The following is a 17,659-nucleotide window of genomic DNA, read 5'->3' on the forward strand; positions in this document are numbered from 1 at the left end:
GAATTAATATATAAGTTAAACATAAATATATTTAAAGAAGCATGTTTAAATTGGAAATAGATTTTGTGACAATAATATTTCTTATCAATGTATAGTATTGTACCCTAAAAAAATAACATGACTTATTAATACCACATGTATAAAAAACGTAACTCGTTAATGACACTTATTTATGTGACATTTTTTCAATTAATTAATTTAATTAAAAAACTAGAAAATAAATAACCATATATAAATATAATTACGGATTCAAAATTCCTATCAATACTTTTGGAATCGATCAACTTCTAAGCGTTATTATTTTGTGGAAAAAATGGAAACATTGTTATTGGTACATATTACTTGGTAGAATGAATATATAACTATAGTTATAATTATGTGGGTTGAAATCAAAACTATCTTTTGTTTTGTTTTCAACCCACATAATTATAAATATAGTTATTGAGCAGAGAGCCTTATTCTATAGTCCAATATGATGTGTAACACTACAGCCCATTATAAATTTTGATGACCAATATAAAAAATATAAAAAATAAATAAATAACTATACAAACATTTAAATAATATCCATTCATACAAAAATTTACAGGTTTACACGAGAAGAAATTAGATCCTCTATAAAAAAATTAAATCAGTTTTTAAAATAAATCTATAATGATATATTCATTCTACCCAGTGATATGTACAATGTTTTTTTTTTTCACAAAATAATAAAAATAATATGTAACCATAACAATGTTTTTTTGGATCGGTTTGAAAAGAATGGATAGGAATTTTCATCCGTAACTCATACACAATACGTCGATTAAATGCGACACTGATCAATAGACCTAACACCCATGAACTGTGAATCACTTTACTAGCGATACAGCATTATTTACACTGCTGAGCAACGCAGAGAACAGAACACAAAATAGGCGCGCATCAGAAAATCCACCCTAAGATTCTCGCCGATGGCTGAGCAGTATTAAAATGAATGTCTCGCGCTCTATCTCTTCAATGCTTTAGCCACGTATTCAACTACACGTTTCACCACGGCACGGCTTCTTCATACCTACAGAGAGTCCGGGAATATTAAGAATTGATGTACGGACGTAAAATTGAAGAAACATTAAGCATATAAATATAGAAACCAATAAAAATAATTAAGAACAAAAATAAAGCTGAGCAGACAAGAGTAAGATAGATTGGACAGAGCGAAGAGAGCAGCCTTCCACTCATCGATTTCTTGCGGGCTGTATTCCCCACGGCTCTCATGCCCCTGGAATGCCTCAGCAAATGGACCACCATGAGATTGATCCGCGGTGTGCGCAACTTGAGAAGGACTGACATTGTAAAACAAACGGCTATGGCCGACCGCTTCTTCCCCTTTTCCTGTACTTTGCGTGCGATAAAAAAGACTTCTCTGAGGCACGATGCAGATTCTGCGTAATTGGTGGATCGAACAGGGCGCTATATTTCAAAATTTCACTGTCCCGCGCTTAATTTGAAAACACGGTGTGCTATGGCGTGGATGAATGGCGCTTAATTTGAAAACATGGCGTGCTATCGCGTGGATGAGCAGCATCATGCATGGTATGCCTATCTATCATGACTATACCGGAAAGCAGACCCAAACATCCCCTTGAAATGTGAGTGATGGGATGGGTCCTCATATCGAGGTTGGTACTCTTAAGGGCATTAAATTCTCTATAGCATAGCAAATATTTGTTGCCCATAACGAAGGAGAAGGTCCGGATACAGGCTGTGAAGCGCAGTGAAGAAAAGACACGATGCTGCATAGGTTCTGGATTGCAAATTTTCACCGGAGTTGTCTATAATGCGACTTTTTGAGATTCCGGTGACGGAATCCGGCGGAAGAAATTGAGATCAAATCATGATTTGTTGCAGTTAAAATGGGTTTTTAACTGCATATTCGGATTCAGCACCCTGAAAAACCCCTGGGACACTTTCATTGTGCAGAAACTAGTTATCAAACTTGGATTTCAATAAATGGAGTTGTCTATAATGCGACTTTTTGAAGATTCCGGTGACGGAATCCGGCGAAGAAATTGAGGTCAAATCTTGATTTCTTGCAGTTAAAATGGTTTTTTAACTGCATATTTGGATTCAGCACCCTAAAAAACCCCTGGGACGCTTTCATTATGCAGAAACTAGCTATCAAACTTGCGATTCTAATAATTCTTGCCGGATTTCGACCGGAAAAATCCACCGGAAAGGTTTTCAAAAAGTCGCGTTATAGACAACTCCTCAATAAATTACTGCCGGATTTTCACCGGAAAAAATCGCCGGAAAAGCTTTCAAAAAGTCGGGTTAAAGACTACGGCATTTTCACCCACTAGTTTTCCGACGTCAGGAGTGAGATGGCTTTATCCATTTATGTAAACGAAAGCCAACGGAAACGGAAAGGGCCCGCTGGCCACGTAGACAAGCCCAAACAATGTGCAATCGAGATCAGCCTGGCGCAGCGCCAACACAACCAACTCTTTATCGCGCGGAGCCAGCAGTTGAAGTAATAGACCACATCACTCGGTCTCACAACTTTTTTCACTAATCAGCTTTGAGTCAGCAGCCTCACATGTATAGCAGCGCACAAGCTCTTAAACAACAATCTCCAACAGCGGAATCTCAGAACCTACAACAAGGTTGCGCCTCTCCCAACAGCAATTAAACATATAGGATCAACCATTGCAGAGACTTGGTCTGTTTCCAGCCTCACAACCCTCAGCTCTGATACCATAATGTCAGTAATTATAACTTCCACATAAATTTGTTGCGTAGAGATTCAACAGTAAATTTCACCTTTTATTTATTTATTTTTTATCTAAATTTACCAACTCTCACCAATCAAATTATAATTTATATATAACTACATAAACCAAATTATAATTTATACATAAATTAATTAAAAATTCAATCGTGACTCGTATTTATTTTCTACCCAAACTTACCAATTACAGCAAACCAACACTTCATTGGTGTGGCATTAACAGAATCGTGATTATTATCCTCACAAAGAAAACTCCAAAACAGCATGATTCACAGTTGACCGTATTCGCATCAAAATTTTCAGCGGACGCGATATGGATGCCAATTGTCTACCTTCCGCAGTTCGATAATAATCAAAACTAGAAAATAGCATGATTAATAGGACCTCGCATAAAATTTCGCCAGAAGCGGTATGGATGCCAATTGGCTACGCTTCGGCAGCGTCCGTCGAAATCGTCTTTTTCCATTTTTGGTAGCCATGAAAAGTAAATTACAGCCACTGAGAAATTCCGACACGGACATCTTTATCATTACAATGTTTTACATTTTAACACTTCATTCATTAACTTTCCATTTAAATGTTGATAACCAGCTTGTTCAAATTTATGTGTGGAAAATCTCACTGTGCTATATATGGTGTAGCTTAATTTCATTGTTCAGTGTTAAACCATTGACAATATACTTTTACGTGGACTAAGATATTTTTTATATTTGCCATTGGTTCTTGCAGTCTAGTTCTACTCTTTATTCATCTTAAATAATTTTAGTCCATTTTGTCAGTGAACTGGCATAAGTTCTTATCTTTACACAAAATGTATAGAATTATTTCACAATAATATAATCAAATTTAAAGTATATGGACAACTTTCAGTCTTTTTTGTTATAAGGGTTTCTTTTGTCGTAAATTTTATATATATATATACTTTTTCACAATTTATTAGTGGTGAATAGTTAGAGACATGTACAAACCACCTACGAAAATTTAACCTAAAAGTGTACGAAGGGAATGAATGATTAAAAATATTCATTAAAAGGATTGCTTATAACCTCAAAGTAAATCATATTTTTGTTTATTATGAGTGAATAATAAATGAAGAGTGAAAATAAATTTTATTTTTTATTTTTACGGATTTTAAGTTTTATGTTTTTTTATTGTGAATATGAATGTGAAGTTATTTTGTAATTTCTAGGATAGTTAATTTGGGAATAATAGGATGTGGAGTACGCTTTGATTCACAAGTTGCTTACTTGAACATGTTTTTAGTGAAAAGAGTGAATGTAGAACTTTTTATACTAAATGATTAAAAGTTGGAAAGAATTGGAGTAGTAGTTTTGGCTAGGCAACTATCTCTTGTATTTTCTTTGGCTATAGACGAACTACTTAAAAGGCATGTGAAGTTCAAGCAAAGAACACAAAGAAACAACCACCCATTGATAAGTGATATTATTTATCATCAAAGGATCCACACAATGCAACACAACAAAGTAATAGACTAAATATTTCATGCAACCATTATTCATTTCATCTCAAGGTGGTTTGTATATCAAGGAAATGAAGGAAAATGATACTAAAAAATATTTTGATAATATTATATATAATGCATTGGTTACATAGCTTTACATGAATCATATGTCATAGGAAATAGGCTAGATGATAATCTAGGGTAATATCTCATCTCATATAAGGGGCTAAGGCTTGATGCTTCTAGAAACCACATGACGCACTGTAAGTAGCAATAATGATGACCAAAAGGGACACTTGATATCTTGCAAATACTATCTAGGATGAATTTTTATTTTGATCTTGGAGTAAGACATAAAATTTCTTTTAATTAACTAATAGCTCATCTTCTTTGGATGCAAGGGAACATGTCAACTACCGAAAACCTAGAGGAAATAAGTCATTTCAATTGACATGGATTTCCTTGAATACTAGTGATGAGGAAACCCACATTTGTGAATTACAACCAATGATGACAATGCTATTTCTCAATTGAAAACTAAATTATTATAGTTTTTACATTGTAGAGGTGCCAAAGAAGTATGATGTGTATAGATTTGGATGGTGGTATTGGAAATGATAAGAGAACATGAACCATCTTCCAAACTACCTATCTTATGGAGCACTCCCTATACATACTCATTTCGCAAAAGGAATGGTTTTAAGGTAAGTAATTATTTATGGAATAAGCGAAGACAATGAATTTGTTTAATAATTTAAATAATTTCATTGTAAGTTTGTGTCAAATGGCATTCACAAACCAACGATCTCTATTGCTGTTGAAAAATTAAAAAATGAAGTTGTAGAATTACAATTGATAAATCCATTTTGTTTTAATGGTCCTTTTCTTATTTCAACATTTCTCTATTAAAAAGGTCTCACAACAAAACAATACAACTTAGAATGTGGCTTAAGTCCAACTTTACTAAATAGTTTAACCCCAAGCCTTTGTGCCCTGAATATTCTAAATAGAATTATGTATATGGATTAATTACAATTATAAATCACAAAGGGACTACTTAGGAGGCTTCTTTATTCAATATTCATCTCCACTAATAGGTTTTTCCTAATACTCCTATGGGTGAATTTCATATGCATTATGGATGGAACTCCAATCTTTAGAGCTTTTCATTGAGAATTAATCGATCATCATCGACACAAATTATTGTGGTAATGACCCTGATATGCACTTTGAACTATAGATCTCATTTTGATTGAAGATTTCAAGCCTATAATTGGATTGTATCAGTTACCCACAAAAATATCCCGATACATGGAAACAATCCTCCATTTCCTCCAATTCCAGTAGATCATGGGAGATTCTCTTTATATGTCACTACTATACTATTCTTGGAACCTAAATTATAAATAATAATAGGGGTTGATAAGTTTCATCATTGGTCTAGATCCTCTTGAACACCAACAAGTTTTATTTTGATGTTTGTTTTATGTTTTGTCCTGCAAACTACCATTGGTCATTTGTTGATAAGTCCATATTCAATCCTATAATGTACTCCACTTTCTCATCTCCCTCGACAGAACCCCTACATCCTCTCTTCACCTTCATATTTCCTTCATTTTATAAACATTGTTATGTGGTTGTGCTTCATTATTGCCTCTTCACCCTCTTAAACAATTCCTCTTCTTCCTCTTCTATTTGAAAAGTGGGAGTCACATATTTGAAATTATTGTAAGTGGACATGCAACTAAGTGATTTAGATTTGGAGGTACGTGATCCTTGAGAGTATTTAGTGAGATATGGGATGAAGACAGACCTTGTGAAGTATCCATTTTCCATTAAGAAATAAAATTCCTAGATTTTTAAACAAAACAACTACACTAATCCACATTGGTGTTCCCTTTCCCCTATTTCAAGGGTATACTAGTTATTATATATCTTAGTGAGACATATGGATATGATTTAGGTTGGATCATTACTCAAGTTTTCTCTGTATTGTTGATATACAGGTTGACTTTAAGCTCTTATATAATGATTGCTCACTTTATAACCACAAACAAATTTTATCTTACATAATAACCACATACATATTGAGCTACTCAAGTCCCTCTAGAACATTTCCTAGTAAATGATTCAGAATTAATGACACCCTGGACTTATGACACCTTAGAATATAATTGCCCCTTTAGTACATTGTTGGGTTTTCGACTAGCATGATCTCCAATATCCACCTATACATGTGTTGTTAGGCATTCATTTATTTATACCCACCACTGAAATCACAAAAGGGTTGTTAGTTATATATTAATATATATAGATATAGATATTAGTATTATTCCCCCTTTGTTCCTTGTGATAAATATTGGCACCATCCTTATTTTATAATCTCTAACCATGGCTTATAATATTGATTTAATGGGCTCTTTTGGTTTCATATTCTTTTGATTTATAGTTATATATGAAGTTTGCACTACCTTCCTTTGAGGTGGCACATGATACTACTGTGGGCACCATGGCTCGACCACATGGTTTGTTATTATAGAATTCTCTATGGCTCCACACCTAACCTCACATGGCTTCACATAGAAATGTTTGGACTCCGAACCAAAAACCTTGAATCTTTATGCTTCAATAATGCTTGTTACAACAATTTCCATTGGGGTAGAAAATAAATTTCCACCCGTTCATTTGGATTATAGCCAGTTCACCACATTGCTCTGCTATCAGGTATCAAATGGCCACTCCTTATTAATTAATCTTAACAAATGTGACTCTTTCTTTCAATGCACTAGCTAGTCTCTTTTGGTGGAGAAGCATTTTGGCTCCATGTGGAAAAACAATTAAGAAACTAGTACAAATCCACCTTCTTTTATGCATTTCAAAATTTCCTTCTATCATTTAATTTGATACTTTGGTTTCACAAATTACCTTCTTGGAAATGCAAGTTTCATAGGGAATAATTCCCTTAGAGGCATCGAGATTCTCTTAATCACTTGTATGGCATTTTTTCTCTATTAGTGCTAATATTTCGTCTCAATAGATTCATTGCACGTGCTTTCCTTAATTACCCTCTTTTCTAGCTAATATTAATTTCCATTTTTCATACATATGGTGTGTTTTTATTTTATTATATATTGTGGCGTAGTTTACATAATCTTGTTCCATTGTATGTGAAGGTTTTATTTGAGGAAACAATGCTTTCTTCTAGGTCTTCTAAAAAATGGTTCACCCTCTTCAGGTAAATTCCCTCTGTTTTCAAAACCCTCAAGGCATTATCACACTTCTCAATTTCATTATGGTCAAACTATGCCCTAGGGTTTGAACGATAAGACCATGGCACGCCATGGGGTTGTAAGGTAATTGTTATGACCTCGCTTAAACATTTATTTATGACCACTTATACTTCATGCCTTGAATACATTTTATTTTATAGGGATCATTAATTATTCATGGTTTTGTCCCTTCTATAATTTATCATTTCAATAACCATTTTGGGAATATCTAACAGAATATATAATGTGTTACAGGTAACTTGTATGGGGTTGAAAGAAGTTTCTTTCTCAGATATGATCCAGTTCAATCCGTTCCTCCATTTCCACTTAGAAATGTAATATTTTTTATTAAGAAATGCAGGAGCCTTATTTTCTTTCTAACAAGGTTTTTCGTTGCCCTACGATAGGTACACCAAAACCTTGATGTGGCATATGCATTCTTTTTTATCACTTCAGGGCTCTTCCCTTAACACGACCAACTTCCTCTTTTACATGTTGGTCGTATTTGCGCTTTATAGACAATTTGTAAGGAATTTTCTTTATTAATTTTTCTTGCTCAGCTGAGAATGAGACACCTAGAGCTAGTTCTTTGCACTAAACATTATAAGAAATTCCCCGGTTCTTGTCTAAAAAGATTTTAATTTTAAAAGTCAATATGCCTCTTGTAATGTTTAGTTTAGAAACAAAGGCCGAAAAGCTTTTACTCCATTCTTATTTCTATTTTTTTATACAATTAAGTCCATCCCAACTTCATTATTAACACTTACTACTTTGTGATAGATATTTTATAGGTTTTGTATCATAAATGAGTCATTCCCTAGGTTCTATAAGATATATTTTCTTTTCTATGCTTTCCTAAAATATACAAATGTATTCCTCGTATTAATTTGCAATATTCGAATGATTTACTATAGTTGGATATAAATTCTATCTATTGTATTTAATTTAATATTTAGTATTACTCACTATTGGGTCCTTTCTCTTTTATCTAGAATAGTAAGGTTGGATTTCACACCTCAATCTTTGATAAAAAAAAAGAGACTTATTATATTTTTAGATTCTTGAGTAATATAATAATTTCATACTCTTTTGAATTATTGCATGATAGTTTTCTTCTCATTTTAATATAGGATTCATATGTAGGCTTCTACCCTTAAAACAAATGCTTCATTCATGGGTTAAAACAAGGGAGCCACTGTCGTAGCGGTAATCCCTGCCGGGGTTGAGAAACTCCAATTCTTTGAGTTGTCACGAAGAACACAATTAATGTTTCAAGCATTTACATCATATAAAAGAAACGTTAACCATGTATATTACTCTATTTGGGGTTTTGATACCATTTATTCATTATATCCACAACAAAACTGAACTTTACAAATATCATAACAAATTGGGATAGAGTATAATAATAATAGTAATTTAAACATAACAATAACATATATATAACTAACATAGCTATTTAGTAAAAGTCTGAATTACTTAAGTAAAGTTAGAAATGTCTAGATTGTTCTATTTCAAAATTAAATACATGCTACGTCCTTCGTATCCTAGAATTATATCATCACAGGTACAAATAGTGTATTTCTGTTTGGTATCTTTGAATGGTGCCCTGTTTTTGGATGTGGTACGCAGACCATCAAATTTGAAGGGCTATATACTATGCACAATAGTCAGATTCTAATAACCTATATCCCACATGTAGTAGCATTAAACATGCACAACAGTCATTCTAACAACAACGTATGGTATCATATCGTATCCTATATAGAATAGGATATGTAGTAGCATTAAATACTGCATAGCTATAGAGATTAACCACCTCCTTAGAGTATATAAAAAATCCAAGTCTGACCCATACTACTTTGTAAATGTATAATTTAACCTACTAAAAGTTACACTTTACATTCCTTCATCTGCCTATAAAAATATACCAGCGTTCATCCATGCCAAACAATTGTCCATGTCAAAATTGGGCATCAATGCCAAACACACCAAACAAAATATTTCAAAACCATTTGAGCATTGTATTCATTGTTCATCCATGCCAAACAATTATCGATATCAAATCAAGGCATCAATGCTAAACACTAAACAGAAAATTTGAAAGCCATTTGAGCATTGTATTCAACCTTAGTTTAACTTATTATATTTGTCACATAATAGGGATACCACGATATAACTAATCACTTAGAACATTTCAAAAAAAATATGCCTATGCCAAACGTCTTGCAAATCGAATATGACCCGAAGTGGCCAGGAAAAGGGTGGTGTCCTTTTACAGTAGTCTGTGTACATACTTGACAATAGGCACAATTTCTTCAGCCTGTTCGTTTATATAATGGAGGACAAGCACTTGGAAAGCATCTTTAGAGTGTCTACCAAACACACTGATGCATGCCTCTTTCACCTACTCAGATACATACTGCCTCATTAATGCTTCATTTTCATCCCTTACACAAGGTTCATAGTTCTTCAACAACTACATTGCCAGGTTGAAATTTCGAAAGTTCGAGGGATCAGTGCTTTGAATGGGCGCCATAAGATTTAAAGGATGGCAGCTATTGAAGATGATGCGAGCGAAGCATTTGGTCTGTGCTCTTGTTAGGTATGAAGACATAAAAGATGCATGAATCCAGTTATTCTCTTCTTCAGATAGCTGGGATCTCCCAATGAACCTCTTTGCCTCTAAAGCAAGCTCTACGAATTTTGCACATGCTGGAAGATCCATATCGATAGGTTGTTGACCAGACCTTGTAGCCATCAATTACTCCTCTTCTTGGTGATGCATTTGCTCAAACCATGTAGTAATTATAGGCTTTAAAGACATCCTTAGAGAGTGCTCCAAAATGCATCTTCGGCACTTGCACTTGAAACCCCAGTACTTGCACCTGGCTTGGCTCTGCACTTGAAACTCCAGTACTCTGTCCCTGGTGCGAATTGATTTACTCGACAGAAATGAAAGAGAATGCAAAACCTGTAATGGATGTAGAGATTTACCTTTGCAAAGGACTCTTGGAGTGCATGCAGAGATGTCACATACAAAGTAGTAATAAATCACCACGTTTTACGCTGTGGGGCCACAAATTTACCATTTGTCTAACTCTTTGGGCCCACTACCCTACAACTTGTCTCACAGGAGATAGCTCAAACTGCAAGATGGACAACTTGTCTCTCATGTTGTCTATGCCTATGACCGATGACCTGGCTGCTGCGACAACTTCAACTTCTGAAATATAATCAGAAACCCTAGCCATGGCGGTAGCAACATCATTTGCTGTAAAAACACAACAATGCTATTCGTTTCCTCATTCTGGTGGACGGATTTCGTCTGCACCACAGAATCCACAATCTCATTTCACAAGGAAATCGAAGGTAAAGTTTTCCTTTAGCTTTCTGGACAGCGGGAGCCCCTGGAATGCTTTGGTCATCTATCAATTATAGTCCAATAACAGACATCAAATTAATAAAAACTTACCCCGACCTAGTAGTACTCGTGTGGTAATATTAGCGATTCACCGTGGCAAATATTTTTCCATTGTGCTCTGTTAATTCATTGATTATGAGGACTGAATCTTGGCATTGGTTTGGTAGGAGGCGAGATTGTTTGGGCCTCCAATCTTCCAGGCATCGAAGCTCAAGGTCCTATTTCTTGGAGCACAGGAAGAGAATCATCTGGGGCATTTTCCAAGGATTTATACGCTCACACACAACGACATCACGACCAAGTTAACGTTGGCTATTTCTCAAACAATCAATAAAGATTAGGTCGGCCCATGTTCTATTTTGCTAAATCTTTTGAAAATAGGATTTTTATAACTTAGAAGTTTAAAGCTTGTGAGTTCTTTATATATGTGCACAAAATAGGATTTTATGGCTCAGAATTTTAAAGCCTTAAACCTTTTCTTAGCTTCGGCCAAGAACTCGCCCTGCTCGGTCTTGGCGGTAAAGCTTTCTACAAAAAAACCAATGCGAGAGCGTATTCTCTTAACTAAAGATGCCTGACCATGCGAGAGATTAGGGGTCCATTGATATGGTGTTTACCATTGTATTGCACCCATTCTCGGCATCTGCTTAGATGCTTTCAGCAGTTCTTCCATACCAACTTGGCTGCCAAACGCTGCTCGCCTTTTCCCTTATCTTTTTGCCAGGAGCCTATAGGCCTTACCTTTATATATGGCTCAAAAGTTTAAAGCATGTTATTTCTTTATATATGTGCACAGTTGTAGGGATGGTATAACAGGTTACAGAGAGACGAAGTCCTTGCGCAGTGGAATAAATGTCAGCAAAAAATGTCTCTGCACGTTCACTGTCATATAAGCCGAGGGAATTGGCTCCTCGACGCCATTGCCAGACTTAGATTTTACATCTTCCGTAAGGAACTGCCTGTGGTATGCCTCTTATTTTCCTTCCTTTCTTTGTTTTTTTAAAAAGATTTCAAGGTATATTTGCAATAAATTTTATTAGCTTGTTGTATTTTGTTGGGGTTAATGAACAAATTCATGAACTCATAGGTGTTGTCTCTCATGTTGTCTATTCCTATGACTGACGACCAGCTATAACCTTTCAAAATGAAAACATATATACCATTTTGAAAACAGATATACCAAGGAACAAAACAAACATACCAAGAAACTGGAGGATGTCTAAAGGTTGGAATTGAAATCTTGCAAACTCTTCTAGGCAGGCGGAGACAAAATGACGATGAAATAGTGAAGGAGTGGCCCTAGTTTTTGCTTGAGCCTTCTGTGCTGACTATCGTTTACCATACCAGAGTTGCATGCTAATAGTCATGTGGAAGGGGCCTTGATAGACATGTGGAAAGAACCTCAAAAGGGCCTCGGAGTATATTCTCTGGTTGGAAAAGATTTGATATAAATAAATTACCTGCATAAAATATTTTACCTTAATAACTTGTCCCGGCTGAAATAACATCGAGGCATGTTAAGCCTGTAATAAGACCTTGAATTCAAAACTTTGGTTATAAGTTTCTTACATCGAAATTTCCAGGGATAAACTTTGGTTAAATTTTGATAGCACACAGTTTTTGTTGGTCAAAGGACCGATTAATTGCTGGTCAACGCCGTATCGATCACTACAGTCCTTGCATTGCCGGAGGCAGGGAAGTCAACTCTACTATCCCATAGCATGAATATATTTAATAAGATAAATTTCTCTTCATAAGAAATCAGATTTATAGTTGTTATAACATGCTCCTTTCTCTTACATAATTGTTTAATCATAGTTTACAACTAAAGTAACTTAGATGCTATAACTTGTGCTCCTTGAAATTTATTTTAGGTACCATGTCTTTCACAATGTTTGTAATGATTTATATCGGATTAGATGTTGTAATGTTTTATGTAGTTTATTTTTTTAATTTCTTATTTACAGTACAAGATAGTTACGACAAGATGATAACAACTTTTTTATAATTTAGATGTTAGCGACATTTCCTCAAATTTAAATAGGAAGTTTTATAGGGATTCACAAATAGATCTCAAGTCATTATCTTTTTTAATGAATCTTTGTTTCTATATTTCCTTATCTATTTTTTTTTTTAAATTTAGAGTTTATTTTAATGATATATAATTTTATTTTTATGTTCTAATTTGTTCCTTATGGTTAGTCTCAGTTTAATCCATAATTCTCACAATTTAAGTTGCGATACTATGCAATTCTCACACATATTTGTATGTGTGATTGGCTCTTTCTAACAATGAAAGAATTGGATTTTACAAAATAAGTATCCCTTATAAGATCTGATAAATTTAGGCCAAGATTCCTTATGGCATCTGGTACACCAATATAGCTCACTAGAAGTTAAGGCTCAAAAATTATTTCGCACACAACAATATATAAATCACAAATGAAAATAAATATGAGCAAATAATATCATCTCATCGCTACATACCATACATTATGTATTTACATTACTTTTCATATATACCATACATCATGTATTTACATTACTTTTATGTTTTTTTATTGTGAATATGAATGTGAAGTTATTTTGTAATTTCTAGGATAGTTAATTTGGGAATAATAGGATGTGGAATATACTTTGATTCACAAGTTGCTTCTTGAACATGTTTATAGTGAAAGGAGTGAATGTAGAACCTTTTATAGCAAATGATTAAAAGTTGGAAAGAATTGGAGTAGTAGTTTTGGCTAGGCAACTATCTCTTGTATTTTCTTTGGCTATAGACGAACCACTGAAAAGGCATGTGAAGTTCAAGCAAAGAACACAAAGAAACAACCACCCCTTGATAAGTGATATTATTTATCATCAAGGGATCCACACAATGCAACACAACAAAGTAATAGACTAAATATTTCATGCAACCATTATTCATTTCATCTCAAGGTGGTTTGTATATCAAGGAAATGAAGGAAAATGATAGTAAAAAATATTTTGATAATTATTATATATAATGCATTGGTTACATAGCTTTACATGAATCATATGTCATATGAAATAGGCTAGACGATAATCTAGGGTAATATCTCATCTCATATAAGGGGCTAAGGCTTGATGCTTCTAGAAACCACATGACCCACTATAGGTAGCAATAATGATGACCAAAAGGGACACTTGATATCTTGCAAATACTATCTAGGATGAATTTTTATTTTGATCTTGGAGTAAGACATAAAATTTCTTTTAATTAACTAATAGCTCATCTTCTTTGGATGCAAGGGAACATGTCAACTACCGAAAACCTAGAGGAAATAAGTCATTTCAATTGACATGGATTTCCTTGAATACTAGTGATGAGGAAACCCACATTTGTGAATTACAACCAATGATAACAGTGTTATTTCTCAATTGACAACTAAATTATTTTAGTTTTTACATTGTAGAGGTGCCAAAGAAGTATGATGTGTAGAGATTTGGATGGTGGTATTGGAAATGATAAGAGAACACAAACCATCTTCCAAGCTACCTATTCTATAGAGAACTCCCTATACATACTCATTTTGTAAACGGAATGGTTTTAAGGTAAGTAATTATTTATGGAATAAGTGGAGACAATGAATTTGTTTAATAATTTAAATCATTTCATTGTGAGTTGATGTGTCAAATGTCATTCACAAACCAACGATCTCTATTGCTATTGAAAAATTAAAAAATGAAGTTGTAGAATTACAATTGAGAAATCCATTTTGTTTTAATGGTCCTTTTCTTATTTCAACATTTCTCTATTAAAAAGGTCTCACAACAAAGCAATACAACTTAGAATGTGGCTTAATTCCAACTTTACTAAATAGTTTAACCCCAAGCCTTTATGTCTTGAATATTCTAAATAAAATTGTGTATATAGATTGATTACAATTAGAAATCACAAAGGGACTACTCAAGAGACTTCATGCTTCAATGTTCATCTCCACTAATAGGTTTTTCCTAATACTCTTATGGGTGAGTTTCATATGCATTGTGGATGGAACTCCAATCTTAAGAGCTTTTCATGGGAGTCAATTGATCATCATTGATGCAAATTATTGAGGTGATGACCCTCTTATGCACTTTGAACTATGGATCTCATTTTGATAGATGGTTTCCAACCTCTAATTGAATTGTATCAGTTACCCACAAAAATATCCTAATACATGGAAGAAATCCTCCATTTCCTCCAATTCCAATAGTCCTTGGGATATTCTCTTTACATATCACTACTACACTATTCTTGAAGCCTACATTATAAATAATAATTGGGGTTGATTAGTTTCATCATTTGTCTAGATCCTCTTGAACACCAACAAGTTCTATTTTGATGTTTGGTTTATGTTTTGTCCTACAAACTACCATTTGTCATTTGTTGATAAGTCCATCTTCAATCCTATAATGTACTCCACTTTCTCATCTCCCTCTACACAACCCCTACATCCTCTCTTCACCTTCATATTTCCTTCATTTTATAAACATTGTTATGTGGTTGTGCTTCATCATTGCCTCTTCGCCCTCTTAAACAATTCCTCTTCTTCCTCTTCTATCTGAAAAGTGGGAGTCACATATTTGAAATTATTGTAAGTGGACATGCAACTAAGTGATTTAGATTTGGAGGTACGTGATCCTTGAGAGTATTTAGTGAGATATGGGATGAAGACAGACCTTGTGAAGTATCCATTTTCCATTAAGAAATAAAATTCCTAGATTTTTAAACAAAACAACTACACTAATTCACATTGGTGTTCCCTTTCCCCTATTTCAAGGGTATACTAGTTATTATATATCTTAGTGACACATATGGATATGATTTAGGTTGGATCATTACTCAAGTTTTCTCTGTATTGTTGATACACAGGTTGAATTTAAGCTCTTATATAATGATTGCTCACTTTATAACCACAAACAAATTTTATCTTACATAATAACCACATACATATTGAGCTACTCAAGTCTTTCTAGAACATTTCCTAGTAATTGATTCAGAATTAATCACACCGTGGACTTATGACACCTTAGAATATAATTTCCCCTTTAGTACATTGTTGGGTTTTCGAGTAGCATGATCTCTAGGAGCCACCTATACATGTGTTGTTAGGCATTCATTTATTTATACCCACCACTGAAATCACAAAAGGGTTGTTATATATATATATATATATATATATATATATATATATATATATATATATATATATATATATATATATATATATATAGATATTAGTATTATGCCCCCTTTGTTCCTTGTGATAAATATTGACACCATCCTTATTTTATAATCTCTAACCATGGCTTATAATATTGATTTAATGGGCTCTTTTGGTTTCCTATTCTTTTGATTTATAGTTATATACGAAGTTTGCACTACCTTCCTTTGAGGTGGCACATGATACTGCCGTGGCCACCATGGCTCGACCACATGGTTTGTTGTTATAGAATTGTCTATGGCTCCACAACTAACCTCACATGGCTTCACATAGAAATGTTTGGACTTCGAACCAAAAAACTTGAATTTTTATGCTTCAATAATGCTTGTTACTGTTGATATTTTCTGTTTGTAGCAAAATAGGAAAAATCTCAGCTGATGACAACAATAGAAATTCAGTTCCTAGATTAGCTCTAGGTTGTTGGGAGGGAGTTAATGCCTCCTATGTTTGATGTGAGGGAGTTAATGAGGCTGTTAGATTCTCTATGCTATATAACAGGCAACCATTCGGATGGTTTGCTGAGAGGGTGAGAGTTTTGTGAGGATTTCATGATGTAATCTCCTGTTTTGATTAATAAATTCCTGATGCCTATGTTGTGTGGACGTAGCCCAGATTGGTTGGGTGAACCACATTAAAAGCTGTGTTTACTATGCATGATATTTTGCTTTGTGTTTATTTTTTGTTTGTTGTGCCTCTGGATTCCAACAATTGGTATCGGAGCCAAGTTGGAGGAGCGCACTGCTGAAGGTGGAGCGCTAAGGGTGCTGAGAAAGTTCTGTGCGGATCGTTTGCGGGCGTGGAGGCCTCTACAGTGCTGGAGACGTGGATTGTTCTGTGCGTGGATTGCTGGTGGATGACGCCTTGTTCTCTTACCTGCGTGGAACTGTCACGCTGTGTAAAAGAAGCGTTTTAACTGTGCTTACAATCAGTTCGTTGCTGTGCGTATATTCAGTTCTTTCCTGTGCGTACGTGGAGGAACAAAGGCATCTGTCGCATGCTGCTGATTGGGTTTGCAATGAGCGGAGCAAAGTTGTGTTTAAAGGAATGATCCAAGCGTGTCATGGAGGTGGTGCCTCTGATGCGTGGATTCTGCTGCTACAGTTGGTTCCATTCAGTTTGCGAGTATTGACAAACCTGCGTGGAGCGCTGTGAACCGTGGCACAACACATCAGTTTTTTTTTTGCTAATTGGCGCTGCCTGGTACGCTGGTAAACTGCGTTGACAGAGGAATCGGTTGACAGCGTATAAATATTTGGTGCTGGTTATATCCGCCGGTTCTTCAGAGCTTGAATCAGGTAATTGAATGCACGTGAACGCATATTTGTTTTGCGTGTGGGTTTTTTTTTTTGCTGTGAGCGCCGGTTTTCTGAGGAGCTACATAAATTTTATACTAGGTATCAGAATACTGTCTTTGTAAGCCTGAACTTTGCTTACGGATATATGAAACTGACGGTGGCAAGAATCGTTTGCAAACTAAATTCTGGTTGGGTTCATAACGACGGC

General features: G+C 34.6%; 1 pseudogene; it reads left to right on the forward strand.

Moving 5' to 3' along the window:
* The first annotated feature begins 10,753 nt into the window (after positions 1-10,753).
* Positions 10,754-17,308, forward strand: LOC149179982 (uncharacterized; annotated as a pseudogene).
* The last annotated feature ends 351 nt before the right edge of the window (positions 17,309-17,659 follow it).

This window comes from Pinus tabuliformis, chromosome 3_2 (genome assembly GCF_031772625.1).
Source record: "Pinus tabuliformis cultivar Carrire ecotype Pingquan chromosome 3_2, CPIR1, whole genome shotgun sequence".
Lineage (NCBI taxonomy): Eukaryota > Viridiplantae > Streptophyta > Pinopsida > Pinales > Pinaceae > Pinus > Pinus tabuliformis.